This window comes from Aythya ferina, assembly GCF_964211825.1.
Source record: "Aythya ferina genome assembly, chromosome: 13".
NCBI lineage: Eukaryota > Metazoa > Chordata > Aves > Anseriformes > Anatidae > Aythya > Aythya ferina.
Genome location: NC_140311.1, coordinates 10,645,731 through 10,673,689, shown reverse-complemented (window position 1 = coordinate 10,673,689; position 27,959 = coordinate 10,645,731). Strand labels below are relative to the sequence as shown.

The window sequence follows — 27,959 nt, the reverse complement described above, 5'->3', positions numbered from 1 at the left end:
AAGATGTTTTTGCAGAGGATCCTTCACTCCAGCAATCTTCAGCACAGACAGGACTGTAAGTGAAATGCTGAGTGCAAAATCATAAGTGTTTGCCCCATAGAAAAACTACAGCCTTATACTGGAACGTCTAGAATAGAGGCAAGTGCATCTATTACCCCTAGAAAGACAGGCTTGGCAGGGGAGGGGTTAACGATGTTAGCATTTAAGTGTAATGACAATATTTAGGCTTTCGTGTTAACACTTTTTTGAATGGAGGAGTGGAGATCGCAGTTGTCGCTAATGTTAGTCTGTCAAGAAACAGCATCTCGGGTTACATTTAGGTGGTTCCTTCCTTTACCAGAGAGCTGCAGAAAGAATTTATTTCCACAAAAATTGATAAGTGAAAATATTTTAAATTAAATTTTAGATACAGTCTGGTTAGGTTGGACCTGGCAGAGATCTTTGATTGTGGCCATTTTGCGAATATTTTTAAACCTCCTTTTTTGCATTTCTATTTTTTTCACTGTTAAAAGAGATGGATGTTACATGAAGAAAAAGCCATGTGATTAGCACAAACACTTTAAGAAAGCATTTATAAATCAGTGCTTTCCTATGTCAAATGTGAGACTAAGAAAGTATACTTTTCATTAACATTAGAAAGATAGTCTAACATAGAGTATGTCTAACTATTTCCCAATGCTCACGGAAAGAATTATTTCAAAGGAACAAATACAGCTGAAGAGGTGAAGTTAAGTGATGTTCAGGACTGGAAAGTTGCTGTTACCAGCAGTGCCTGTAAAAGTGAGAAGTTGGGTATGATTTCTTTTCTACTTATTTAGAGCTTCCTTCTATGTTTACTGTAGTCAACTCTAGTTAGTTTACATGGTGCAGATTCAGATTCTTTCTGTGATAAACGCAGAGTGACAAAATGCAGAAATCTTAAAAAGAAAGACATGAAATTTAAATTCATTACTTCTAGGATTTTCCAGGAAGGATTGGAGAGTTGTTATTGCAGGCTTGTTTGCATGGGGTAAATTAGTGATTAATGCAGATTAAGTTTACCAGAATAGTTTCCCATATGCTTTTCTATTGTGACTTTTTACTGATGCCACTGGATGCAACAATAATTGCAACACAGTGACTTTTATTTCACAACAGCATGTCCTCAGGATGAGGAATTAATTATTCTTTGCTGTGAATACTATTCACAGCCAACTTCTTTGTGTTGCTAGTCAAGTAAACAGGATTTCAGATTTGCCTCCTCCAAAGACATCCTCAGAAGCTCTTTATTCATTTTATACCTCAGTCTTCCAGTTTCTAAAATGAGCTCTGTACCTACGTCGTGCAGCAGGGCAGGTTGCACTGCCTGGCAGTGAGCGAGTGTGTGAGTGAATGGGGGTTTGTCACAGCGTGTCCATAAAGAGACGCATTCATCCCTCCTCTGTGATAAGCAAAGTACATACCACTTAAATGCTATTTATGACAGCGTTATTCACAGAATGCTCATCTTTATGAGAATTCTTTTATTCTTGTTGCTAAATTCAATTAAACCGTATTTATGCCTGGTTACTTCTCTTTGGTTGTACATCAGATAAAGGGAAATCAACCCGAGCACGATTTGGCCTGGCTTAAAAACCCATGTGCTCATGTAACTGAAGTGTCTGATCCACGTTCACGCGAGGAAGCAGTTGGGGGTTTTTAACACATTACTGCCCCAGAGCTGTTTGCGCAGCTCCTCTCCTGGAAATCACTCTGGCTTTGTCAGTGCTTTGGCCATCACAGTTCACATGCTGGTGGGTTGGTGCAAACTCACCTTGGCTGACAGGGAGAAAAGAAGTGTGAAACATAAACTACTGCATAAGCTGCGCTGCTTCCAAAGAAATGCAAAGTGAAGCAGATTCTCAGAGCCCCAAATTGCTGTGTGTATGCTCCACGTGCAGAGCAGCCCACAGCTTGAAAAGAGTCAGGCATGAGTGGGGAATGGCTAGGAATAAGAGGGAAATTAAGCAATGTTAATAACTTGTGAGCTTCTGTCTGTCATTTATCTCTTCTGGGGCTTCTGATTGAGACTTCTGGCCTTGGTGAGCTTTTTTCTTTGTCTCCTTGAAGAATATTATGCATCATTTCTATACAGGCCATAGGAAATAGTATAGCAGTGATTGCACCCAGCCTTCAGGATTTCCCCTTTGTACTAGACTCAGCTTATTCATTTCGTGCATCATCATTCACAGCTTGCTGTGCTGATTTCAGAAATTCTATACATCTACTTGACACAAAGAGGAGAGACAGAACATAGTGGTGGACGTGGCTTAGGTGCATGTAATGTCTGTTCTTGAATACCATTTGCAAGGGAAGAAATCTTGAAAGTCAATGGGAACTTTGCCCATTGAGAGTTCAGGATAACACACTTGGCATTGATTTCAATTTCATTGTGCTATGCTGCCTAGTCAGAAAAGCTTCTCTTCCACAAAGTTAAGAAAAGGTATTTTAATCTAAATCTTTTTTTTTTCTTTTCTTTTTTTTTTTTTTTTCTGTCTTTCTTTCTTTCTTTTCTTCCCTTTGAGATTCACGGGGCAGTTTTCGTTTTATAGCTTGCAAACAGCACATGTTATAGCAGCAGTTTCTTATGAGCACTAAGTTGCACATTCATTGTTGAGCAAAAGGTATCTTTCTTTTATACTTTAGTCTACAAAATAGATGAACATTTGTGAAACAGGTGTGAATTTTTTAAGAGCATTCCAGAGCTGGGATAGTAACATGAATTAATTGTCATGCCCTTAAAGTAAAAGGAAGTAAAGGAGTTGAATATGCGAAGTGGCAAACGTATGTGTCAAGGTAATTCTGTGTAGCCTTTCAGGCATTCAGCAGGGGCGGCAGGAGCTGCTGCAGTAAGGATTAGCCCCATCTGCATTCTCTCAGGGAATATCCTAAATATGGTTGAGGGGATTTTTCCGACTAGGCCCATTTTGTGGAGATCAAGCAATGTTATAACAAAAGATTTAAAAACAAAACAAAACAACAACAACAAAAAACTATTTTCAAGGTAAGGATACTAAATTCTTGAAAGTATTTTCCTTTCTTTTCCAATAACTCTTCTGCTCTTTTTTTCCTCAAGAAATTTCAGTCTACTTGTGTTGTGTGGGAATAATCCTAGCCAAAAATAAGATGCTTTGATTTGTAAGTCCTCAGTTAGCAAATAGTGATAATTTTGGATGAATCGAGAGAAAATAAGGACTATCCTTTTGACATTTTTTTAGACATCGGTATAACAAAAAGATCACTTAAGAATTTAGGCTGTGCTGGCATTGAAAGGTCTCCTGCTCGAGATTCTGGAGTAGGAAACACTATTGTTTTGGCCTCTAGCAGAATTGTCCATCTGTGCATTGGAGTTATTCTGTTCTTTGATGACTGACAAGCCAATTAACAATAGAAGGGGACTGGTGAACTACATGGAGGAGAACGGCACTGCCAAAATCTGGCCAATCATATGGGTTTGCTGTTACATGGAAGCATCTCCTACAATCATTTTCTCTTTAATTAGGCAAGAGAGGACTAGAATTTAGGCCAGTGACTTCAGGATACTGCTCTGTTACACACAGGCTTGAGAAAGTGAATTTCTCCTACAAGGTTTCACCATGGGAAAAAATCTCTTCTTTCCTAAGAGAAGTCCTGATCTCTAGTTTTCATCAGAGAACTAAGAAGCTAGTTTCAGCTAGCTTCCCACCAGAAGTGTGTTGGTAGCCCCTAACCTGTTGCTGGCATTTCTGCAGAATGCTTTTTCAGATGCTGTCACCCATTCAAATGTAAAGAGATTGTTGACATGATCATATTCCAGGAGGTGGGTGCTGAGCACCTCAGTGCCTGGTTCAGTGCAGGACTCAAGAGGAGGAAGTGCAAATACTGCCCAGGAGTGGTGCTGGGAAGGCACTGACAGACATTTGGTGCTTTATCTGCTTCATTTTCAGTGCAAAGTAGGTAGATGAATAGCAAAAGTCCTTTTATTTATTTATTTATTTATTTATTTTCCTTCTGTTGCCACTTACAGGCAAATCGTTTTGGGTTTGAAAGTGCAACCAGAGGTTTCTGTATCAGAAGGACAACTCAATCCTGAACGAAGTACACAGTAATGGTTTCTGAAGTACTTTGTGGTTATAGCACTGGATTGTGTGCTCTGATTTGTGACAAGGAAGCAGGTGAATGTGATCCCGGAATGAGAAGCAGCCAGTAGCATAACCTTCTTGGTGATTTTCAAAATGGAGACTGCAGAGATCATTACCAACCCATATGGGAAGCTCCTGAACAATCCCTGATGAGAACCACTGCCAGATGTGTGTTTTAAGATTTCTGCCTTGGTTTGCCCATAGAAGCACTGGGGAGAGAAGCAAGTGGAGCAGACCTTCCTCAGCAGGGAGAGAAACAAGTCATAAGCAAGTCAGGGTTATAACAGCAGAGCTCAGCAGCTCAGGTGACAGGGGGAGGATTTAGTACTACTTTGTCACTTCATGAGGAAAAAAAAAAAAAAAGGCTTCCAAAGGGGAAGCAGGTGACTTTAATAAATTGCATCATAAGTTTTGTTGCAAAAATAACCCTTTGGCACTTTTGACTTTAACATGTTTTTGACTGCAAATTTTTCAGAGGAACAGAACTTGTTTTCTCCCAACTCCTACAGCATTAGATGTGATTTTGATGATCACACGCATTCATATACCTAAGCAGGTTTAATCACCATTTGTGCCTGTCTTAATTCTAGCTCCAAAGACTGGCAGCCCAGAGGGAAGTGTGGGAAAGCAAATAGTAACCCACAGCATGGGAGGTAAGTGAAAGCAGTGGCTCTGTGAAACGCATTGTTCCAGCTAAACTGAGACCCTTTCCTTTTCTTTGAAGCCTTGTAAGGCTGTGTTCGTGATCTGCAGTGATGCAAGTGGAAGGGAGGACTAGAGACAGAGCACCAGTTTAAAACTTGGCTTCTATGATTTAATCACAAATCATTCTCTTGCTGCAGACGTGAGAAGTATGCGTGTAGAAAAATGGCAGTGTGATAAACAGTACCAGGAGTTTTTTTTCTGAGTCCTTTTAGTGAAGTCTGGGCAGGGAGGTTAGATGTAAAAAAGGAGAATGATACAACTAATGGAGATGGAAGCGGAAGGCCCAAAGATAATGGGATGAAAGGAGTTTATCACCTTGAAATATGTATGTTTCACCGCTGAGGATTATTTAAAACCATGAAGAAAACAACACAATATTATTTCGTATTTAAAATGCATCTGTATTTTGCATGTCTCACAGTTCCTTTTTCAATATGCGCAATGTGACCAGCATCTAGTTTATCCTTACCTTGAAATGGGAACACAACATAAAAATCAGTTGTAGCTAATGACTGAACAGGAACAATAGAGATCTACTGGCATTTGTCCCTAAAATCTCTGTGAAGGGGAGGCCAGGGAGCTTTCGGAGGGAGCTAGTCCAAATCTTCTGAATTTCGATGAGGATTTCTCTAGTTTGTCTCCCATTCTGGTTGGCTGCATTATTATTTATTTCATCACTCAAATTGTGGTAGGTGCTGCTTGCCTTACGGTATGAATAGCAAGCTGTTGGGCTCAGTAGAGTTCACTTATGCAGTAGGAGAGAGTAATTCTCTCCTCTGCAGGAACAGTTGGGTAAAATTTAATAGTCTCAGCTGTGCCACAGGGGGCTAGGGTAAAGGATCATAATGGTTCCTTCTGACCTTAAAATATATAAGTTTATAACAATATGTGAGTATATAACAGGATGGTATCCTGGCCTCAGGAATAAAGTCAGCAGATTCCCCCTATGGTGTCTTCTCTGACAAGTTGCTGTCTAAAAGCTTAAGAAAGACACAGCATGGAGCAGCATGACCACAACAGAGGATAGGAGAGAACAGACAAACTACAAAAAGAAGGTTCTATGCTTACTTGAAGGTGTCATATGGCATACATATATGAACATACACCCTTTGGCACGTAAAGTATCAGTAGATTATGCATAAATATACTACACATGTACATTCCCTTTCAATCCTACAAAAATTATTGTTAAAATACAGGACATTACTTAAATTGACTCAAGTTATACCAAAACCAAATACATAACTCTCAGGTCCCCATGCTATCCCTCAAATGGCGCTGCCATATTCCTACTACTTTATTTTATGTCATTGTTCGCATTCGTTGTTAAATGCAACCTGAGGAAGGACATTAGTAAGAGTTCTCTGGTAAAACCTGACTAATCATAAACCAAAAATAGTAACTTTTTCACCTGAAACGTGTCTCAATACATTCTCATTCCCTCGGTTCAGAGAAGTGCATCATCTTCGGATCGGGATATATATCAGTAGGAGCAGCTGCTAAATGTTTGACAATGTTGCTGTGTAAGTGGCCTTAAGTACCTTCAACATTTACAGGCTCCGGAGTTCGGAGGGAAAGGGAAGATAACGCCTAGCTAGTGCTAATGACTCTGATGGCTGAATACCAAAGAACGAGTTAGGATTGCATTGTCGAGGTGTCTTTAGAGCCAATAGGCTAGGAAACTATTTTTATCGCGAAACTTGAGATGATGTAGAAACAGCCCTGCATACCAGAGATCCTTGGGATCTGTGCATTTGTGCATCTTTGCTGGCAGGTAGAGAAGATGGCAATTTCTCAATACAATAATCGTTTGTCGTTTGCTTTTAAGTAATCTCTCAAATGTCATGGCTGTGCTGGACGCACTGTACAGACATACAAAAAGAGTATGGGCTTTCAATGAAAAGGTAAATGGAAGGTGAGCAGGATATTTATGGAGTCTTCCAATGTATCTGTACCTGGAATTATATATTCCAGGTGCATGTCGCTGCACCACATCATCACTTAGAGTAGCTGGAGAAGTTTGAGACTGCAGATGAAAACATATTTTGGGGCAAGAATGTCTAGAAGACATTCTCAGGAAAGATTTGAAGAGGAGGATTTATGGGACGAAGTGCTGACTAGTGAAGGGAGTAGGAAATCTGCATAATACCTGAGGGATAAAGAAGGAAAAACTAGTTTTGCTGGGTGGTGCCCTGTGGCACAACCAGGAAAATGGGTTAGATTTAAGCAGGATTTTATCAAAGGAATGTCGGGGGGAAAAAAAAAAAAAAAAAAACAAAACAAAACACTCTGGCATACAAATTTCTTTCCAGGAAAATGTTTCAAATGTTAAATCAAGATTGAATAAAATATTGTGAAATGTATGGAAGAATCTTGTGCTGGAAGAAGAAGAGATCAGTGCTTCGTGGCTGTTCTGTGTACGTAATTTCTCTGAGTCAGCACTGGCAGTTAACACAGGCCAGTCGGTTTGACTTGTGTTTCCAGTAAGTTTCTCTGTATTGTTCTCGTTTGTGAACTCGGGTTTTGCCTGAATTAGAGCACTCAGTCATTTGTAAAATAATTGATTTGCTCTGGTCGAAACGTAAATGATCAGGTGCATCCCTGAATGTCATGGAAACTCAGGAGTTCTGTACTGGGACAGAACTCGTGACTGGATAATAATTCCTATTTTTGGTTGTTTCCTCTGCTGGATCTCAGATCACTTTACAAAGGAAATCAGTGCAACTCAATTACATTTGCAAAATGGTCCAGGGACAGCCTGAAGGGATATGCAGTAGCATGTAGTGGCAATAGTTTCTTGTCTCAGGTTGATGCTCTACACACCATTTGGAAGAGAAATGTCAGAACTGGACTTATTGGTTTCCTAGGTCTGTTTGCAGCATTTCTCTATATCAATGATACTTCCAGAGGAGGTTCAGCAACCAAGAGGGAATTGCTCCCAGTATGCTCTTTACATCTCTGCTGAGGTTACTGGCTTTGGAGAGGGAAATGCAAATGTACCAGCTCTTCAGCCCATGTGTGCTAGCTTAAACTAATTGTGCTTTCGGATACATTGGACTATTTATGCTAGAGAGGTGATAACCTTACTGTGTTATATGGGCTTCGTCACTCTGTGTAGAGGCTAAGATATGTGTTTTTCTCCTATTTTTCCCCTATTGTGGACTGCCAAAGTAGTACTGAGAAAGGGTGACTCAGCCTCTCAGCACTGCCTGAGCCTTGGAGGCTTTGTGCAATGGCTTTGGAGATCTGAAGGAGATGGTGAGGGCTGTACTGCATGCCCTACTTGGTGCTGACAACCCCCTGTGTGCATTTGTAGTCTGCAGGGGGTGCTTCATGCTACAAGCTAGGTGCAACTTCATAAACCAATCAACACAAATTCACCTAAGTGCTTTTAATTTTAAGACATCCTTCCTTCTCTGAGTAAACAACCCCACTTAAATTCTAGGCTTAATTTCACTAAAAGTAAGCTCTCCTGAAGTGTATATCATGCTATTCAACACAGAAGCCATTTTCCTCTCTCTGTGGTTTGCAGTAAAATATACAAATAAATCCTAAACTCAATCAAATATAATGAGAATTAAAGTCTATTGGTATTCCCCTGCAAAATTTCTCAGCTATGGGGTTTTGATTACAAATTTATTTAGTTTCAAATCAGTTCTGTGGCAGAGAAACTTGTAGCTGAGTTTGCTGATGGTTTGATGCATCCGTTGAATCTACTAGCAGCTGCAAAATTCCAGGAGCCTGGCCTTTTCATGATTCAGTGACCATGTAATTGGCCATGGGATTTATTCAGCCTTTTCATTCTGTGTGACCCATCCGTACTGTATACTACCAAAACGTCCTGGTTAAATTCTATGGCTTTATGCTGTGTGTTCTGAATGAACAGCTACTGATTTAGAATCCACTTTCTTTGCATATACAGACAGACAAAATATTCTAATATTGGCTGCCTGCTCATTTGCCTCATTAACGTTTAAAGTATACAACCTGGCTTTAAAACACAACGAACTGGGCCTTTGTAAGGAAAAGGCATTGGATTTTTTTTTTTTTCTGTCTGTGTTGTGTACTGCCTGGAGTCAACTGACATCAGGCATTTCTGCAAGCCAGTTACCAAATGGAACATCAAGAATGGACACAAGCCCAGGCAGAGGGATCAACAGTCAAGCACATACTCAGACCCCCTGCAAAAGTCTTAAAATGTTGTGACCATATCATTTAGCAACACCATTTGAGTGATTTCAAACATAACTACTCTTGGGAGCTGGCCCCCTTCTCTTTATCCGCCCTCTGGCTGGGAGCTGTGGGTGTGGGAGGAATGTAGAATTGGGTGCTTATCTCTTCATCTCGTCTCTGCTGTGTTTTGAGTTGCTAACTTGAGTGGTGATGTGACTGGAAGAGATTGGCTGGGAGAGGTCAGCTACTGCGCTGATAGACACTGGCAGGAATGGAGGTGGAATACACATGGGAGCTACAATTTTTATATCATGGTCTAGCTTTTTTTTTTTTTTTTTTTTTCCCTTTCAAAAAACACATGGTATAACTAAAATTACATATTTACACATGTATGATGTACATCTTTAGTAAGACAGTTTTATGTAAGCATTGGGTCCCAGCTGGGAATCTACCCAGAGGTTATCATCTGTGCGAGTTGTTGCTTCTAGCACTGATGGTCAAGATTTTGATCTCTGTTATACGATGTCGTGTGGAACAACTAGTTTTACAAAGGTGTGGCCAAAATCAAAATTTACTGTAGGTTTCAATACCTCTTCCAAGGCCTATGGTGGGACAGAATTACAACTGCAATATCATCCAGCAGAACATTGCAAAACCACCTAACATGCGTGGAATTAAATGCGAGAATTAAAGTTGTGGCAGTTTGTTTCAGGAAAGAAGGGGAAAAGGGGTGCCTTAAAAAGCTGATGTTTTGTATTAAAAATAGAAATAGAAGAAAGTGAGGTTTCTTCTCTTAATTTATGTCTGACTGTTTTGTTCCTTGGTAAAGGTTATCCTCTACCAGAGATATTGCTGATTTGATGAGGAAGAGGTGAAATATGAATATACCAGTTACTCGGCTAAAAAGCATTGTCAGTGTCTTGGTGGACTGTTACATCATATGTGAATGGAGGGGCGAGGAAGACCTTTTCACAGGTCTTTGGTAAAAGGATAAATAGGACTAAGTCCTCTGGCTGCAAATAGGACTATCAGAAAATACTAGGATGGAGTTTGCCACTTGCTACTCCATCCATTGTATTTATTGCACTTGCAGATATTGTGGATCCCAAATCTTCAGTGAAAAGAACACAGCTCTCCAGCCAGTGTGTGATGGTGAGCACTTCGGTGTGCTAGCCTATCTGAGAAGACTGAAATATTGTAAAATGTGTTGTGCAGAAGGGCTCATTTCAGTCCATGACTCTACACCTCCTGACTCTTTAGGCTAGAAGAAAGAGCAAAATGGTCCATCAACCAAATGCAGAACTGGAAAAAAAGACAATGGGAGAGGGTTAGCTATAGCTGCAAGGGAAAAACTACCAGTGCTGGGCACTGCAAAAAGCTTAAGTTAAAGGGAACACTGAGGACATTGCTTTTAAGTGACTTTTTTTTCTAACACTTCCTCAGTTGCTGGTCAGTTTTGTTCACAGTACAGCATGGAAAAGTATAGTTGTGATGTGCAGCAGGCTCACAACAGGCCAAATGAGTATGCTGTTTTCACCCTTAAATGAATGTTGAACAGTTCAGAGTTAAAATGGAAGATACAGCATGGTGATAGAAAATGCAAAATGCCCTTATTATCACTGGGTTAACCTCATGGATGCCAGAGTGCCCTATTAGTGGCAGTAAATGCAGGAGCCATCGAGGGACTGGAAGCTGTCAGATGGCATCCTGCATCTGCATTCACATCTTAACAAGCTTTCCTTTCCCACATCACATTCCAGCCAGGAATGATCTCAAATCACTGTGCAGACTTCAGTGAATTCAGCCACAAGTACCTGTATTCCCTGGTGCCCAGAATCCTGGTGGTCTTACAACATCCCTGGATAAGAGATCCTTAGAGATTAGAAATATGTAGCTTTCGCATAGCCTTAGAAATGATAAGGCCAAAATGTTTGAACCTGAATGCATAAAGAGAGGGTGTGTTCATGCACAGAAGATAACTCAGTTTAAGATCATGCCTTTAGCTGAAGTAGTACAGTTTTTGATAAACTGCATTTTACTCATCTTCCTTAATAGATTATATTCCCTCCCTGTCCCCCCCCCCCCCAAGACAGCCACCAATTTCTTATCTTTCTACAGATGTTATGTATATTTTTCCCTGTTGAGATTTTGGCAACTGATTGAGACATACCTGAATAGATTTAAGTACCTTAAATGTTCATCTTCTAAAATCTCTACCTCGAACCAACTAAACAGCCTGTGGCAGAGTTGAATTAGAAAAGTTATTTATTAGCTTCCAGACTTTCAGTTCCCTTTATTACACCATCCTTTCCCTTAATTTCTAACATGAATATATTTATATTTTCTCTAGCTTTCTTTTATCTGGTGGGTGCCGAATGTCTTCACATCTGCCTTCTATTATCTTGCCCCCAAAAACAAAACCATGTTCCCCATGGCTTTCAACCTTCTGTGGTAAATTTTCCTTTTCCCTGTGGCACAGAGGAATTTGCCTTCCAAGCTCACTATGGCAGGTCTAACAGCAATGTAATTAAAATACAGTGAGCTTTTCTGACACATCAAAACAGACAGAATTGCAGGATTGTGTTTACATTTATACTGGAGCCCACAACCTGTGGCTAAGTTGTTAGATACCAACCACTGATATACACTGTAGTCTTAAGTACTAGAAAAGGTGTTAGGAAGCTTGCTGTAAAATAAACAAAACCCATTGGACTTAGAAAAAGCATTAAAGTTAGGTTTTTATTTTCTTCTGGTTTCTGTGCTCTGAGCACACTTCTGAACACTTCTGTGGAATTTCAAATATTGTAATAAAAATATTAAGGCATTATAACACTGCGACAGTTTAAGCGATGAATAATTACAATTAATTTCACAAATGTTGACCCTATGCAAATACTGCCATACATACATGCATTGGGAACACCCTCTTCAACAGCATGGGGACATGCTGAACAATTCAGCCGTCTTTCCTGCTCCTTTGCCTGGGGTTACCAGTTGCCTAAAGCTGAACTGCAGCAGGGATGTGCTCCAGAACTGCTGCCATTCACAGCTCGGTTTGTTAACATAAACCGCCATTATCCTTCTTTATTGTTCACAGCCCGGGATATTTACATAGTGGTTGAGGGAAGCGATCTCTGTGGCTTCCACTGCTGAATCCGATGGGAGTTGTGCTTCAGGGCCCTCAGGGATGTACAGCACCTTTTCTAATCCCCAAATGAACAGTGCAGAATGCAACTTCTTGGAGATCGTAGCACCACCTAGCATGCAAATATTGGTGCGTTGCTCTGAAATCATTCAGGAGAGGAAAGTTGGGTGCAGATCTTGTTTTATTCAATACCTAACTTTGAACTGATCCACACACTGCAGTGCAGTCAATTCCAGAAGGTGCTCGAGGATGTGAGGACTTGAAATTGTCATCTGGGGTGCCACTGGGTGCAACCTTCATCCTGTTAAACTGCAGGGCTTTGTGCAATGCTTTTCAAGGAACACTATGGAGGCAGTTAGCCTTGTAATTCCAGTTTTAAAGACTAGGAAACTTGGTCCTGAGGACCCATTACAAGGACAGTGCAGCCCCGGGTGCTTTTGAAAATTATCTTGGATGCTGCAGACTACCAGGAGGGGGGCTCTATACCCCTATCCCGGTGACAATTGCAGCAGACACGGAGTTTTTCTGGCTTGTGGCTTCCATACTCAGTGCACTAGTGAAGGCTAGGGAAGATGCTGTTAAATATCTCTTCCTTATCCTTGTACCTGGAAGTGCAAATCATGCTTCATTATGATCAGGACACACATGTTCCAGCACTCAGAAGGAATTAGAGGCGGGATTTGAATGGTGGCCAGATGCATGTTGATGGCTGTTTGAGTGAAGGGACTGACATGGGGATCTACAGCTGCAGGTGACGACCAGTTTACCCCTCCCAGCTGTCCACCCCACCCACATCGCCCAGACAGCTCAGCAGCCACTTGCTGAGTTACCGTGCTGTGTCGAGAGGCAGTTCGGAAGGAAACAGTTTGATTTTGGCTTGTCTGAAAAAGTTGTGTGATACCTGAGGTCAGCAGTGCCACAGGGGGTGCCGCTTTAGCTGACCCATGCTGTGCCATCCCTATTTTCCAGCCAGTGCCTGAAGATGTCAAGTTCCGCCCTAAAAAACAAGCAGTGCTTTTCCAGGAGCCATTTACAAGCAAGCAGGTAATGAATGCCATTCTAGTAGCGTTGCCTTCCATGCTGGAAAGTGTTTTGGAAAACTCAGAGGTACTGAGAACAATTTCACATGAATTTTGTGTTTATAATCAACCTTGTTAGAGCAATTCCAGCAGGAGTGGTGGCTTCCCCCAAGCCCACGAGCTGGAGACCGTAGTGTTCGCTGTTCTCCCCAACTGACTCATTGTTTGGGACACTGCCAACCTGGGTGATGTGTCAAACTTGTGACCTCTAAGTCAAAAGTGTGATAAACCCATTACTGAGCCCTAAAGCCATCTTCTTGTGTACTCGGTGTTACTGTTATCAGTGATGGCCAGGGACACCCTCATCTGTGAAGTCCCTGTGAAATGTGCTGACCAGGGAGGTGGAGGTGGAAGAAGTGGAGGTGGGAGGCGAGGTGGAGGAGCTGGAGGTGGAGGAGCTGGAGGTGGAGGCTGAGGCCCATCCTGGGCTGGCTGCTGGGAGGGGACTGCATTCCTCTGCTCCCTTCCACCCTGGGGTGGAGCCCAGTCTGAAGCTGCAGGTTTGCTTTCACGTGTGCTGGTGATGAGCATGCAATATCCAGGTAACCTTGTAACGTACTCCCCCAGCCCTTCAGGATTAATAAAGATATGACTAGGAATATAGAGAAAAAAAAAAAAAAAGAAAAAGAAAAAGATGCCGAGGGCTCGACCACAGCTGATTAATGTTGCCCTGAGACACATCAGAAGAGACCTCTTATGATAACCTAGACTTCTCCAAAGGGCTTCTCAGCAGCAGCTCTCTTCACTCCCCTTTCTGCACCTCCTTGCAGAGGGGACAGCATCTTACATAGTGGTGCCTCCTGTTGTACTGTGATGTGCCTCTGTGAAATCACCTTTTCATGAGAAGAAGAAATCCAAGCCTCTTTAAAATTATGTGTTTGGCATGAATGTCCAAGACATGAGAATTATTCATTTATTTATTTATTTTACTAATTGTATCAATATTTCTAAAAGTGATATGGAGGTTATAGGATTGTATGGAAGCAAAGGCCTGTTCTCTGAGCTCTAGCTATAGGGCTGCAGTTTGCTAGGTAAGTGAGCAGAGGACTTGATGCATTACATATAATATTAGAGGTAGAGAGAAGTTTATTTTTAAGGTTGACAGAAAATTTTAACCTGGAAAACCATGATATCAACTTATTGGTTAGTGTAGTCGTCCAGACTGGTGTGCACTACTATATATATATATATATATATATATAATTTTTCTATGAGAAGGTAATTGCAAGTTCTTTTACCTTTTCTAGAGGATCAGTCATTACATCTGCTATGCACATGACTTTATTTATTTGTTTATTGTATGCCTTAGCTTCCAGATCTTTGGCGTTATGCAGCACTACTAACCTCCTTCAAAAAGTGTTTATGGGTTGAAAGCACTGTTTAGGTGACAGGCATTACTTTAGCAGAGATATAAGACATTGAACACAATCAGGAGTTGCAGATCTGGCCATGGTTTTTAGCGGATATTTTGTCTCTGTGCAAGTTTACTTCCAGTCAGAGAGCTTAATAACATCAGCACTTTTAGCTCCCAATTAGATTTTTAAATTAACCCTTCATTAAGGTGATGGGAGGCGATAGAGGCACATTTCATTGTAATGAATATAAATTAGGGGTATATACAACCTCCTCTTGTTCTAAATGTTTGGCTGGAGACAGCCTTCTCCAAGGGCTTGGAAAATAACTGCTTTCATTTTCAAAGAACCTGTAATCACACTTGAAATCTCTTTTTCTTCTCCCCCTCATGCTATATACAAAAATATACATTTGTTTAGAAAGTAACAGTTTGGATACTTGGCATTGCTTGAACAGATGCATATAGGAAAAAAAAAGAAATATTTCATAGAGCATTTTGCAGAGCTGACGTTGCAGTATCTGTAACAGCTAACTTTTCTTGGTGACGTTGGTCAGAGTTTCCATCTGACTGCTAAGGATAAAGATTTTCTGAGTTTTGATATTGAATCAGTATTTCTGCAAATGAGAGGCACTTCCTCCTCCTCCCACCTCCCCCCCCTTTTATAGGTAGTAGTAAATTGCTATTGGAAGAAATTTGATTTCTTCGAGATCCTGTGTAGAGGTGTATGTAAATTGACCCAAAATATATTACAGCAACTTAACTTGAAGATCATCATTGCACATGTTGGGTGGTGTGAATCCAAGCATGAAGGAATGATCTATTCCTGCCAAACACCCTCAAGTGCTGGGCTGGCATTTTGTTAATTATATATGGTATTTTATTGACTTAATATTTGTGCTGTGGCAGTGCCCATGCTTGGAGGCCCTGAGATCCAGTTTCAATCCAGATGGATTAAACTCTTGCTAATATCAGTGCAAGAAGAGACCAGTTGTGAGTAAGAATTGTGTTGTGAGCTCTTTTAGTGTAGCATGGATTTAAAGCAATGAAATTGTGCCTGTAGGTGTGGTTGAGGAAGTTGTGATGCTCTCTGCCTCAAGGTTACGTGTAATAGTCAGAATTGTGTGCTTAAGAGATTTGGTTAAAATACGTCTGTGTGTGTTTCGCCAGTTTTTCAAGATAAGCAAGAGTATGTTTTGTTTACCTTTATTGTCTGTGCCCTTTTCTGTTGCTGTGGAATATGAGTGCTCTTAGCAGTCAAGGTAGGCATGTGCTTAAGCTTTGCGGGATCAGGGTTAAGTACAATCCTTGCTGCGAACAGGTCAGTCTTGGCTATGTGAGTCAATATCCTCATTTTTCCTTCTCAGGAGGTTAAAGCATTCTTTTCTATTATTATTATTGTTGTTGTTGTTTTTCTTTTAATAGACTCCTCTGTTTTCAAAGTCTTCTGGGTTTGAGAAGAAACATCTAAAGAAATAATTTTTATATATTTATTTTTCAACTTTTTTTTTTTTTTTTTGCCATGATGAAATATGTTTTCTTATTCCCCCAGTTAAAACACTTTCCCTCCCTCCATTAAAAACATTTAGAAGTATAGACTTATATTTATTGCTCTAAACAGCAAGACTTTACAATTTTTGTTGAACACATTAATGTATGCTGGCAATAAGAAGCTCAGCTCTTGCAGTTGTTTTTGTTCAACTGTGTGTATGTTCTGATACCCATGAACAGTCACAAGAAAATGCACTGGTGGGCAGCACTCAGTTATTCCGTGAGCTGAAAGCTCTGTTCCCTCTCTCCTGTCCCAACAATTAGGCTATAGCTGCAATCTCTAAGGGAGGAAAAAGCCTGAGAAGATATGTGTCAGGGAAGAGAGGAGAAGGACAGCAAAAATCTGCCTGTTGCGTAGTGCTTTCCCCTTATTTGTGCACTTCAACCAACAAATTAAAAAAAAAAAAATGTTCATGTGTTTTGGTGTAACGTGTTTTTCTTATTTCCTGGAAATAACAGCGGTGGTCAGTTGAATGAGTCCTTAACAGTCAATTCTGTAATTTTAAAATGTCTATCTCATCTGTCCTTCTAAGCATACCAGTATCACAATGGAAATATAAAAAGAAAGCTTGAGGAGTTTATTTTAGAGTCCTTCAGCTGCTGCCAGCTCATAGGAGCAGAGGGTGCCTTCTGTACCTCTCCAGATAAGTAAATTAACAAAGAATATTTCCCTGACCTCATCACATACACAGCTGATTTGGGCTCTTTACATCTAGATTTGCTCTGAATGATGAGAAAACAGCAGAAGGGGGAGTCCTAACCATAATTTCTCTGCTGTGATTAACAGCTTCCTCTCTGATTGTTTCAAAATCATAAAACAAATTTTCTTCATTTTTTTAAAGAAGAATTCATTTTTGTGCAAACAACATCACAAGAAATGTTGGCCTGGAAAGTTTAGATAAGTTACCAAAGCTAATCATAAGAATAAATTTCAAATTTCCCAGTATTATGACTGAAGTACTTTAACATAGCATTTGACTGCAGTGAAGGAAAATTGATCTAAAAGCCAGTTTAATCTTGAAATATTTTAAGAGTTCTTCCCAAAATGACAGTGTTGTGGTGGTAGTTTCTCAATGAAGTGGAGAAGTTATGAAGTTCCTTTAGAAAAGACAAACAGGTATGTTAGTGTAGTGATAATATTCTAGACGGGAACTTTATCTGAAGCACACTCTATTGCATCAGAGGGTATCTTAAGGCAAGTGCACTTTGTAGACTAGTTATTAGTGGCTGTTTTAGGGTTAAAAGTAGCCAGGTTCTGAAAGTACTGTATTGCTGATCATTTAAGAACCATAATCTATATAATTCCAGATAAATGTATTATTTGCTGGAGGAAAGCCAACGTAAATGAGACATCTTCTCGCACATGTTTACCTCTAGAAATTTATCTTATGAAATGAGAGAATTGTGAAGTTGCATTATCAGCTTCATGGATTCCATATTGTGTCATTTATTGATTAGGTGCCATTACTAATTTGTCATTTTTTTCATAATTTTGTCCTAAAGCATTACCGTTAGCCAAATTTGTCGACTGGACTCATGTGACCAGACATGCTGTCAGTTCAGACATTTAGAAACAGAGTTGATGCACAGAATAAAGGTGTAATAATTGTTAGAATACACATTGCATTTTTCCACAGGCGAGAAAATAAGTCTTACTGAAACATATCTGAGCCTTTTTGAAAATCTGCTTTTAAAATGACGATCATGTATTACTTATACCGTATAAATGATACAACTCTCAGTCTATTTCTGGGCCAAATACAATTTCTAAGTACTTGAATCCCGTACTTTTTTTTTTTTGTTCTGTGTTACACTGGAAATATGAAATGTATGCGCAGCAGTAAGAAGTGTCAAAAAGTTGCTGTTCCTGTTAGTGATGTGCTATTTAAAATTTTACTGTAGAACCTCTACATCTCATGTAAATTCTGCCCACATTGTATCCAGTTGGGACCTCTGAGCAAAAAGCAGAAGTATTTGCTTCATGTAAAAACTCCACTGATGTACAGAAATGGTTATAGGTTTAGAAAGTAGTCTTGCTAGTCAAGATTTTTTTTGTTGTTATTTTTTATTTTTGAGGTGTTTCAGTTTTACTTCAAATAAGCTCTCTGGCATCACTTCAGTTCAGTGCAATCTGTGCAAAAGCCATTTTGTATAGCAACAGCTCCAGCTGCCTATCTACACCCCTTTATAGCAAAGGTGGTTTGTATTCAGGCCCTGTTGATGCAACCATGTGCAGTGCTTAAGCCTTGGTTTGTGTCATGGGCAGCAGCCAGGTGTCTACACACTTCCTTGGTCACGTTGTGTCTACATCCAAACCTGCAAAATGGTACCAGTTTGGAAAGGAAAACCTTTAAATGTCAGCTGCCTCTTGAAAACCTATGCATGGGATACTAATGTTGCTTGGTGTTTTTTGTAATTCTGTTTTATTTGTTTACTTGTTCTTTTAAGGAGTTCTGGGAATCCTGCCACAGCAGTTCAGGAGATCGGGTCTCATTTTTATCCCTTCCCACTCCTTTGCTACATGTTGCTGCTCTATAGGGATGATTTTTCTATTTTCTGTACTAGGCAATACTAGCTTCCTACAGCCTCAATTTTGTTGTATTACTGGGATCATGAACACAGTCAGGGTGTATGTGGAGTAGTATTTATATATGTGTACCGTCACAGGGTGTTGAGTGCCTCCAGCTTGGTACCAGCATGCCAGCTGGGGAGAAAATCTGTTTTTCTGTCCTGCCAACACAAGAGTGTGGGTGCTCTGACTCAGAAGAGCAACTCTCATTGCTTAGGTGGGAGATTTGACAAGGAGATGGTTATAGGGAAACAGAAATGTTCTCAGCTGACTTCACTGAGTATCATAAACTTTATCTGGTCTCAGAAAATGTTTGCTTATGTGAGGTTCATTTGATGATACTACTGTGATTTCAGCATCAGAAGTTATCCCAGAACTGTCATGCTTTCATTTATCCTGTTTCCTGAAATACTTGTTCTCAGAGGATGGGTTACCTCACTTTCTTGCTTGCTTTCTTACCTTGCTTTCTTTTCATCCTCAGCTTTGTAATGTGCATTACCACCACTACCATCTTTTTCATGCAGAGTCGCCTTAGAATAAGGTATGCTGAGCTCTGCAAAGGCTCTAAGACAAGCAAGTAATTACCAAGACAGGAGGTTTCTTCCCCAAACACTATACTGTCTCAACAGAAGGCATTTAGAACAATTTCCCTACTCTGTACTCAGAGTGATGCTTGTATTTAACAACCAGCACACAAACCCTACCATGACAAGAGGCTCAGAGAGCTTTACCAGAGCTCTGTCTCCTGCTGCTTGCAGAAGAAGTGAAGGTCTGCGCTCTTCCTGGTCGTCCTGCCCAAGAGTTCTCCTTGGTTTCTGTCTATTCAGCTGCCAGGGGACCTTTTAGCCTGAGCTTCACATCCCAAGAGCTGGTGAATTCTGGCAGGAGAATGGCATGATTTTGCAAATTCTGCCTCTGCTGTAAAAATTTCATCCACAGAAGCAGTGATGTCAAATGGCTGCCACTGCTTCTTCACACTTGATGACACCTGTGGACACTTATGTACATTGACAGCTGAACGAATGGCTTTCTTCTGGCTTCCTCTCTTCTTTTTGTCATTGCTGAACATGCTGCAAAATGGGAGGCATCAGCATCTGATTTTGCAGAGCCAGTAGGAGACCTGCATTTGGTACTTGAGAAACTCCCTTATTGATTTCCTTACCAAATAGCTTTTTACAAGAAAACCATTTATTTACAAAGCTGATCTTAGATGAATATGTATTACAGAGAATAACACCGGAGACGTGTCATCTTATGATGTTACCTTGTACAGAGTTTCTCTCCATTTCTCCTAAGGAGCTGTTTGAACTACATGTGCCGAATAAGGAGGAGGACAGATGCGGACCACTTTTGCATACAAAGAGCAGGGCTATATTGTGTAGCTGGGGCTGTGCTGATAACTTCACAGTTGTTCCACAGCTAACGGCTTCATGGATACAAACTGTAGCAAATCTAATAAAAAGTTTTTCCCTGAGAATATTGCTGTAGCAAGTTTTCCCTTGTTGAGTGAGAAGTAGCAATTTGGGATGGGAAAGAAGATAAAACGTAGGTCATTCTAGGTTTTAGTCCAGTGTAATGAACTTTGCTGCCTCTGAGGGGTAGTGTTGTGGTGTAGGGCTGACACACACTCCTCACTTGTTGCTGCTTTTTCTCTCCATCCTGCCTAAATGTACTCTGGGGGTGTTTCACAGTATCTGCTGGTGTTGGATTTTGATTAGCAGAATCAAAAGATTCAGAGCATGCAGCAGCCCACAGTGATTTCAAGGTCTCTGTGACAGCAAATATGGACTATGACCCACAGAAAAAAATACAGAAATAATCATCAAGTTAACAAAATATTGCAGAGAACAAAGCTCCTGCTGTAGAGAAAGCTGCTGTCGCTTGTCCATGTAAAAACTGCTCAGTAGAGTATACTGAATCTTAGGTGTGACAGCAGAAAAATCTGCAGAGAAGACACTGAATGAACCATAGCTTAAGTATAGGAGAAAGCTGACAAAATTAACTTGTCTTTTAGAAGAAATTCGTGAGTAGCTTCACTATTCCAAAGTGGATTCAAACCAGAAGTGATCCCAGAAGTTGTGTTGGAATAATTATACCATGTTTAGTTCCTAGTTATTCCAGAATAATGTCCTTATGGCTATTTATTAATAAATGACAGCAACAGATATATTTCCAGAGGTTGGATTCAGAATTAGGCTCCAGGTTGAGCTGTACTTCTAGGGCTTTATGTGCACCTGACTTGTTGGGACTGAGATAGGTTAGAAGTACCCATCAGCCTCCTGCTGGCAGCAGAGGGGCAGGTGTCAACCTCTATACAGCTGCACGTATCTATCTATCTATCTATCTATCTATCTATCTATCTATCTACCTATCTATCTATGCCATATAGCTAGTTGTGAAGGGGCTGGAGACATTCCAGTAGTTTGGATGGATTTGGGACAGGACACTTGTTCAGTCCTTGTATGCTCTGCTTCTGTGATACCTATTCAACTGGCTTCTGCCCAGTAGCATTAGCTACTGGTGTTGTTCCTGTCCTCCCTGATAGTTCGTTGTTAGCTTGCATAGCTCCAGCTTATAAGGATAGTTAGGAACTGATATAGTGAATAAATCACTACCTGTAATAATCAGCAATTTAGAAATTTGCCTCTGTGAGAAGTGTTTAGCAGTCTTATTTGTTAGGGAAAAAAGACAAAGTGATAATTTCTGAAACTAGAAATCTGTCTTTTTTCATTCAGTGAGAGGGGACTGTTACACTGAAATCATAATAATGTAATTCTTATAGCATCTTTTTAATTTATTCTGGTTTTAATTGCTATTTAGATGAAACACTGCCAAGCAGAAAAATAAAGTTCAGATTTTTTTTCTTTTAATTTTCAGGCTAGTCTCAGTAAAATGCAAATAGAAAATACTAAATGAAGGAAACTTTGAAGTAAACATGCTGAGATGATGTGGAACTTAATGCAAGGCAGCAAACAGTCAACAGTAATAAATGATTATATAAGGACTATTAAATCTTAATTTAGTATTCGTACAGCCCCATTGGCAAACATCATTTCTTTGATACCTAATTGGACGGTGTCCTGTGACTGTGAGGCAAAAATGATGATCCAAACTCATATGTGTTCTGATAAATGGAGATATCATTAGCAATATGAAGTAGGTGATCACGACTTCTCTCTTTTTCATAAATTACACTAAATAACCATAATGCTGCAATTTAGTGGTCCAAAGTTCATCCTATTCAGCAGGCCATCCATAGTCAACAGTTTAAAGAAAGGGGACCTGCTGAGAAAATGGTGGTCTAATCAGATGCCATAAAATCTGGCTGATCAGATGAGTCCCATTTTCTTTTTTTGTAAGGAGATCCTAATGAAGCAGTGCATTGAGGGGATTCACAACTTTTGTTCCTCCGTTTGATTATTCAGGTTGGCTGCACCAAGTTCTAAACTAAGCAAGTGGAGTCTAATCCTCTGGGCTGTTTGCATACATGCTGTGTTTTACAGCAGACTTATTAAATCCCACTTTGCCAGCTACCAAATTGTGTGCATCTTATCTTCAGTCCGAATGATCAAAACACTAAAAGATGCGTCAAATCAAACCCAGTCATCAAATAGGAATTGGCTGTTATTGTCTACTCCCCGCTCGCTGGCTAATTTACTAAGCATAGCAAAAATGAAAAGTACTTCACGCTGCATGCTTCATGAATATCTAAAATGGTGCAAAGCAGATTGGATGCTGTATGCATGTTGAAATAAAGGCTGAACTTGCAAACTTTGGGTCAGTTCTTAGTTATAACTAAGTATTGTGGTGTTATTTGAAGCAAGGGAAGCCTAGCAGTGCACCCGTTTCTGTCCAGTTGGGAGCATGCTTGTTTTGATTTGGCTACTTAAAAGAGATGCACTGTATTTTTAGAAAAAGACAGTACATTTACTTTTACACACAGTTGCACTTAAATGGAGCAATGTTTGTTTTGCTTCAGCTGAGTTTTCAGCTTTGTCTTCCCTTTAACATTCTCTTATAACTCTCAACATCTTTGTATCTTTGCCCACAGCTATGCATCACTCCCTCACATAACATGCCTAGTAGAAAAACTAGCACTTTTTTTTTTTGTGTAAATAATGAAAACAGTACACCAGAGTATACAGCCAAGTATGCTAATGGAAAGTATCACCTATACTGAGTGTATTTCTTCAATTACAGGTGCAGTGGGTTTCCTTTGCAACCCTAGAAATGGATGGAATTCTGCTCTTGCGTTGCAGGAACCCAACCTCTCGAGCTGTGCTAAACAAAAAGACAGCATGCTGCAGTGCTGTCTTGTGCTTCAAATAAATCCTTCCAGTGATTACGATGATCTAATAAAAGTTGAGGTGACTGTTTCAGTTTTGTATATTTTCAGATTCCTATTATGGTGGGATGTGCTTTGGTTTGGCATCTTGCATCAAACACTTTCATCAAAATCTTTCAGAGCATTCCCACAAAGAAAGTTTTTCATTGAGACTGTGGAACAAACTCAGCATTTGTTGCTGCCTCCTGACACGTGTAAGCACTTTTACATATATACACACTAATTCATGATGTATCTGAAACTGAGTTCATTTCAAAACTGAGCTCAATATGTTGGACATTGGGATGCCCTTCACAGGAGCACAGTAGTCATCTTCTGTTTTTTTTTCTTTTCTTTTTTTTTTTTTTTTCCTTCAACCTTTCTTTTAATTTCAAGCTCTTTGTAAATCTGAACAGATCCTGCTAATGCTCTCACCCTGTACCGTCTTGCTTTGATTAAAAATAGAATTAAGAAGTCAAAATAATTGTGCTAAGTTTGTCTTCTTTAACTGCTATTTTAATGACTTTCATCTGAGTCCTTTCCATATCTTTCCATGTAAGCAGTTGATCCCCTACCTTTTATCGCTCTTCTTAAATTCAGCTAATCCCAATTGCCTGCTTTTGTCTTTGAGACAAGTCTTTAGGCATGCAATGCCCTCCCCATGCCAAGCTGTAGAGCCATCTCAGTGGCTACCCTCCTTATACCTGCTTGTCCTTGTCTGATGGCTCTGAAATTACCAGCAGAAAATGGGCTGAGAGAGACAATAGGGATCTCTGATGTTTATCCATCTGGCCTCAGACAACCTGGCTCTGTAGGTATGTACTTCAGGTTTAGGGAAACCTACCCAAGGAAGTCTCTGGCTTTAATTAGGGTTCAAATGTGTCTGCTCTCCAGGTCCGTCTGTGCTGGTACCAGGTGTACATAACTTTATAACCCAGATTCACCAGAAAAGCTGTTTACAAGAGCACTTCCAGGTTAACTTTAGGTTAAGCAAACCTGAGTCTGTTTAAACTGTTCAAGTTAACCTGGCTTGCTCTGACCGAAGCATCTCTGGAAGCAAACAGGCGAGTAGCGCTGCTGCGGCTGAGGAGGTGATGACCTTTGGCAGATGGCGTTGCAGAGATGCTTGGGGGCAGACTGATGAGCAGTAACCTTTTTCCTACAGTTGTTTGTAGGGTGTTTGCTTGTCTCATTTTACTAGCATGATCTCCTACTTGGATGTGATTGTACCAGAACAAAAATACCTTTTTCTTTTTTTTTTTCCAGTTTACTCTATCATTTATACATAAGTAGTTATTACTACATAAGTCTACACTAAATAAATCAGAATAATTCAAATGGGAAAATGCAACTTGTAAAATTCCCTCTGTAAAAGAAGCCAGAGATTACTAGGTTCTTGAGTCAGTAGCTGTTTTCTACACTGTGTAATGATTAGATTAGTAAACTTTCTGGAGGCTGATATAGATATCGGCATAATAAAAATAGTTAATAATGTTGGCTAATTAACTTTTTACCCATGCAGATTAAGACTATTTTCAATGATAAATATCCTTAAAAACACTTAAGAGTTAAGCTGTGTGCATATAACAGAAGGGGAATCTCTTATTTCTATGATTACTGCTATTTTCTGTACTGTGAATGATTATTTTCCAGAAGAAAGTGAAAGTGAAATCATCTGTGTTCTGAGAGCAAAAGAGAACATCTTTCTGTACTGTTAATTTTTTAGCTATCTAACACACCCAAGGCTAGTTAGCACGCACAGAATTTGGTCGAAATTTGCTCAGCAAAGTACTTTGTATGAGGGTGTGATTTCCAAAGCCCTCAGATTGCTGGCCTGATAATCCCAATAACACCACCACTGTGCCAGTGCTGAGTGTTTTGGGAGAATTGCATTATTTGTGACACTTTCTCATTTCAAAAATCACAAAATGGACCACTGCAATCAACTGAGCTACTGCTCTTTCTCTTAACTGTGGTTGTACACCCAGAAAGGTAATGCTCAGAAGTGATTTTAACCATATTTCTTTGCAGTAGATACAGACACCTGAAATAGTTTCAAATACCAGAATATCATAGATTGTTTTGTCACCAGTCAGGATCTCTAGGATCCACAAATTTGTCAGCCATTTGATTTATTGTAGCCAAACGTAGCTATTTAATGATATTAAAATATTCCAAAGTTTTAGCAAGTCAGATTGCACATGCTGTGATGGAGAAGCGCATATCATCCTCTGTTTGTTCAACACTGCTCCCCTTGAATAAATAAAATATCCTAACAGTTTCCAGTGTCAAATGAACTGCTGATTAATGACTTTCAGTCTCTAGTTACACTGGAGACTGCTAGATTGCCTGATTTCACTTGCACTTACTCCGTTCAAGCCTTTAACATAGGCATGTTGGCTATACGAGTTCAAATAAACCCAACGCAGAGCTGGGAGAGGTAGAGCAGGGCTTCCTCAGCCAAGCTGCTCATCACCTGGAAGCTAAAGCAAATCTGTCACAGTGCTAGCTGTCAGGGCTAAATGTTCCCCAGACTGGCAATTTCACTTTTGTCAAACCTGAAGTGTCTTAAACTAAGAAGCTGAAGTGAGGTGTAATTGCCTGCCTGCAGTACAAGGTAAACTAACAAGTCATTGGGCGAGTAAAAGACATTCTGTTTTGGGTTTAGGTGGGTGATGCTATACTGCTGGAGCATCCAAACAGAAATAGGAAAGTGTGTTAGAGTGCTTTAAAGATCTCCACTGCAGGTTGTGCTGTTGACAGGTTTGAAAAAACAAGTGAAGCATTAAGAGCGTAATTTCGAGTTAAAATGTTTACTGATCTATAATGTTACACGCTGGCTTGTTTTGTTTTTATTTACGAAAAACACCACCAACAAAACCCCACACATGTTCAGCCTTCTGTAGGTTTAGAGAGATGCCATACTTGAAATAACACTTTCTTGATGTTTAGGATTCCCTAATTTCCAAGGAAGAAAAGCTGATTATCTTCGGAGGCAGCCTCATACAGAAGTGCAGACCCCCACCAGCCTTCCGCTCCAGACTGGATCAATGCAGAGAAGTGCTCTTTGATGGACTTTCAGGCCCTGTGATCTCCCAGCCCTGGGGGTTTAAAGGATGAGCATATCAATCCAGGACCACTGAACTGCATTTCCATTGCATGAGGGCTCCTCCTCCTGGCTTTGTCCGGACAAACTCGGCTCCTCCTACTTTTGTCACTATTCTTTCATGCTTTGTTTAGCAAACACAAAAAAAGCTTTGTTTGTTGCTGGGTCTTTTTTAAGCTTTGCATAAAACAGTTTAAAGTGCCGTAATGCTGTGTACCTGTGATCACCTTCAGGGTCAAAATCAGTTTACAACAGATTAACCTATTTATCTTTTTTTTTTTTTTTTTTTTTTTTTTTTTTTTTTTCTCCTTCTGAGTTTTAATTTGCACAAATGCAGATTGGTGTTCTGATGAGTACAGCCTTCCTACTTTATTCTGAGTTCTGACTTTGTAAGAATCCCTAACTGTTGTTTTCCCTGGGAACAATCTCCTAGAAGACAGCACATGTGTGCCTGCCTTTCTTTATTGCTGTTGTCCTGCTGTGTTTCAGCATACTGAGCAAGAAGAAAACAGTCCACACGTAATTTGTAGAAGTTTTGGTAACACTGGTGCAATTATTTTACTTTCCCTAATAGTTGCCTTTAAAAATGTGCGTGTTTAGACTTAGATTTTGATTTCAGCTGTAAAGCTTATTACAATTACAATGTAATAGACCCTCTGCTCATTTCTGGTATTATCTACCTGTAAAACACACAAACAAAAAAACCCTGCTGTGTGATATAGCCCCTTCTGCCCACTGCGTTGGAGTAGTTTGAATCTAAGTCATGAAGTGAGAAATGCTCATTGAGTTTTGTGCATCTTTAGCAGTGAAGATTGATGAAATAACTCACCCAGTGGTGTAATGGATTCTTCATTATTTATCATCTTTAAAGCCATTGCCCATGCAAAAGAGCTGAGTCCACGGGAGAATAAATTCATAGTTACTCAGGTTAAACTGGAATTAGCAGTCTAGGCAATGTTGCACACTCCCCCCAAACCACTGCATGCCCACACCTTAAAAATCCATGAATTGAATGGCTCCCCAAATTGCCAAAGAAGCAGAGCCCTAAGGGAAGGATGTTTTCTGGTACTGTATTGCCATATCACACCCAAAGTCATCAGAGATGCTGGTGACTTTACATTAGATTAAATGGTGGAATCCGTCACTTTAGGAGACTATGTCATTTGTGTTAATCCTTGTTTGCAGAACTCAAACCACTCTTTTTACATTTCCGCAGAAAAAAGGTAAAAAAAAATTGCCTTCCCTACCCAAGAACTGCCACCCCACTCCTCGTCCCCCCATGTACTTCCTTTATTACGAAAGGTGGAGAAACTACAGCTCAGTGATGCTCTTTCCATATTCTTGGATTATGTTTTACTGAGGGACTCTGAAATATTGCAATATCCTGGTAGCAAGGACTGAAAACTCATGCTTTGATGAAGGGTGGCCTTGTAAACTTCTGCCAAGAGCCCTCTTTTCTGAACATGCCAGTCAAGAGCTGGGGTGGACACCACAGATCTGTCTCAGCCAGGCCTCAGGCTACAGCAAGGCATGGAAAGAGCTCTTGTGGCCCTGATGGATGGGCTGATCCTAATGGACTCGCTGTAGCACTTGGCTATTATTGATCCCTGTGCATGTTCGGCTGTCCTATTTCCCAGAGCTGTACAAGCATAAAGGAAATGTTCTGAAATGGGTCAGGCCTTATTTCTTAGACTGAGCGAGTGAAGTTCCCCTGAGCTCAGACTGCTCTCTGGTGATCGCAGCTCCTGCCCTAGGCACTCTTGGAGGGCTCAGTTACAGTTTATAATCCCCTACTGCATGGGCAGGTCTGATCTTTA

General features: G+C 40.2%; 2 long non-coding RNA genes across 9 annotated transcripts in view; both read left to right on the top strand.

The window, feature by feature from the left end:
* The window catches only part of LOC311444194, a 191,960-nt gene that overhangs the window by 92,279 nt on the left and 71,722 nt on the right, over window positions 1–27,959 (top strand). The window lies entirely within an intron of this gene.
* LOC311444200 lies at window positions 37–26,349 on the top strand. Of its 2 annotated transcripts, none has more exons than XR_014697721.1 (2): window positions 37–138; window positions 25,989–26,349. It is a non-coding gene; the product is annotated as an uncharacterized lncRNA (long non-coding RNA). The 2 variants fall into 2 exon arrangements; XR_014697722.1 differs by lacking the exon at window positions 37–138 and adding an exon at window positions 13,003–13,206.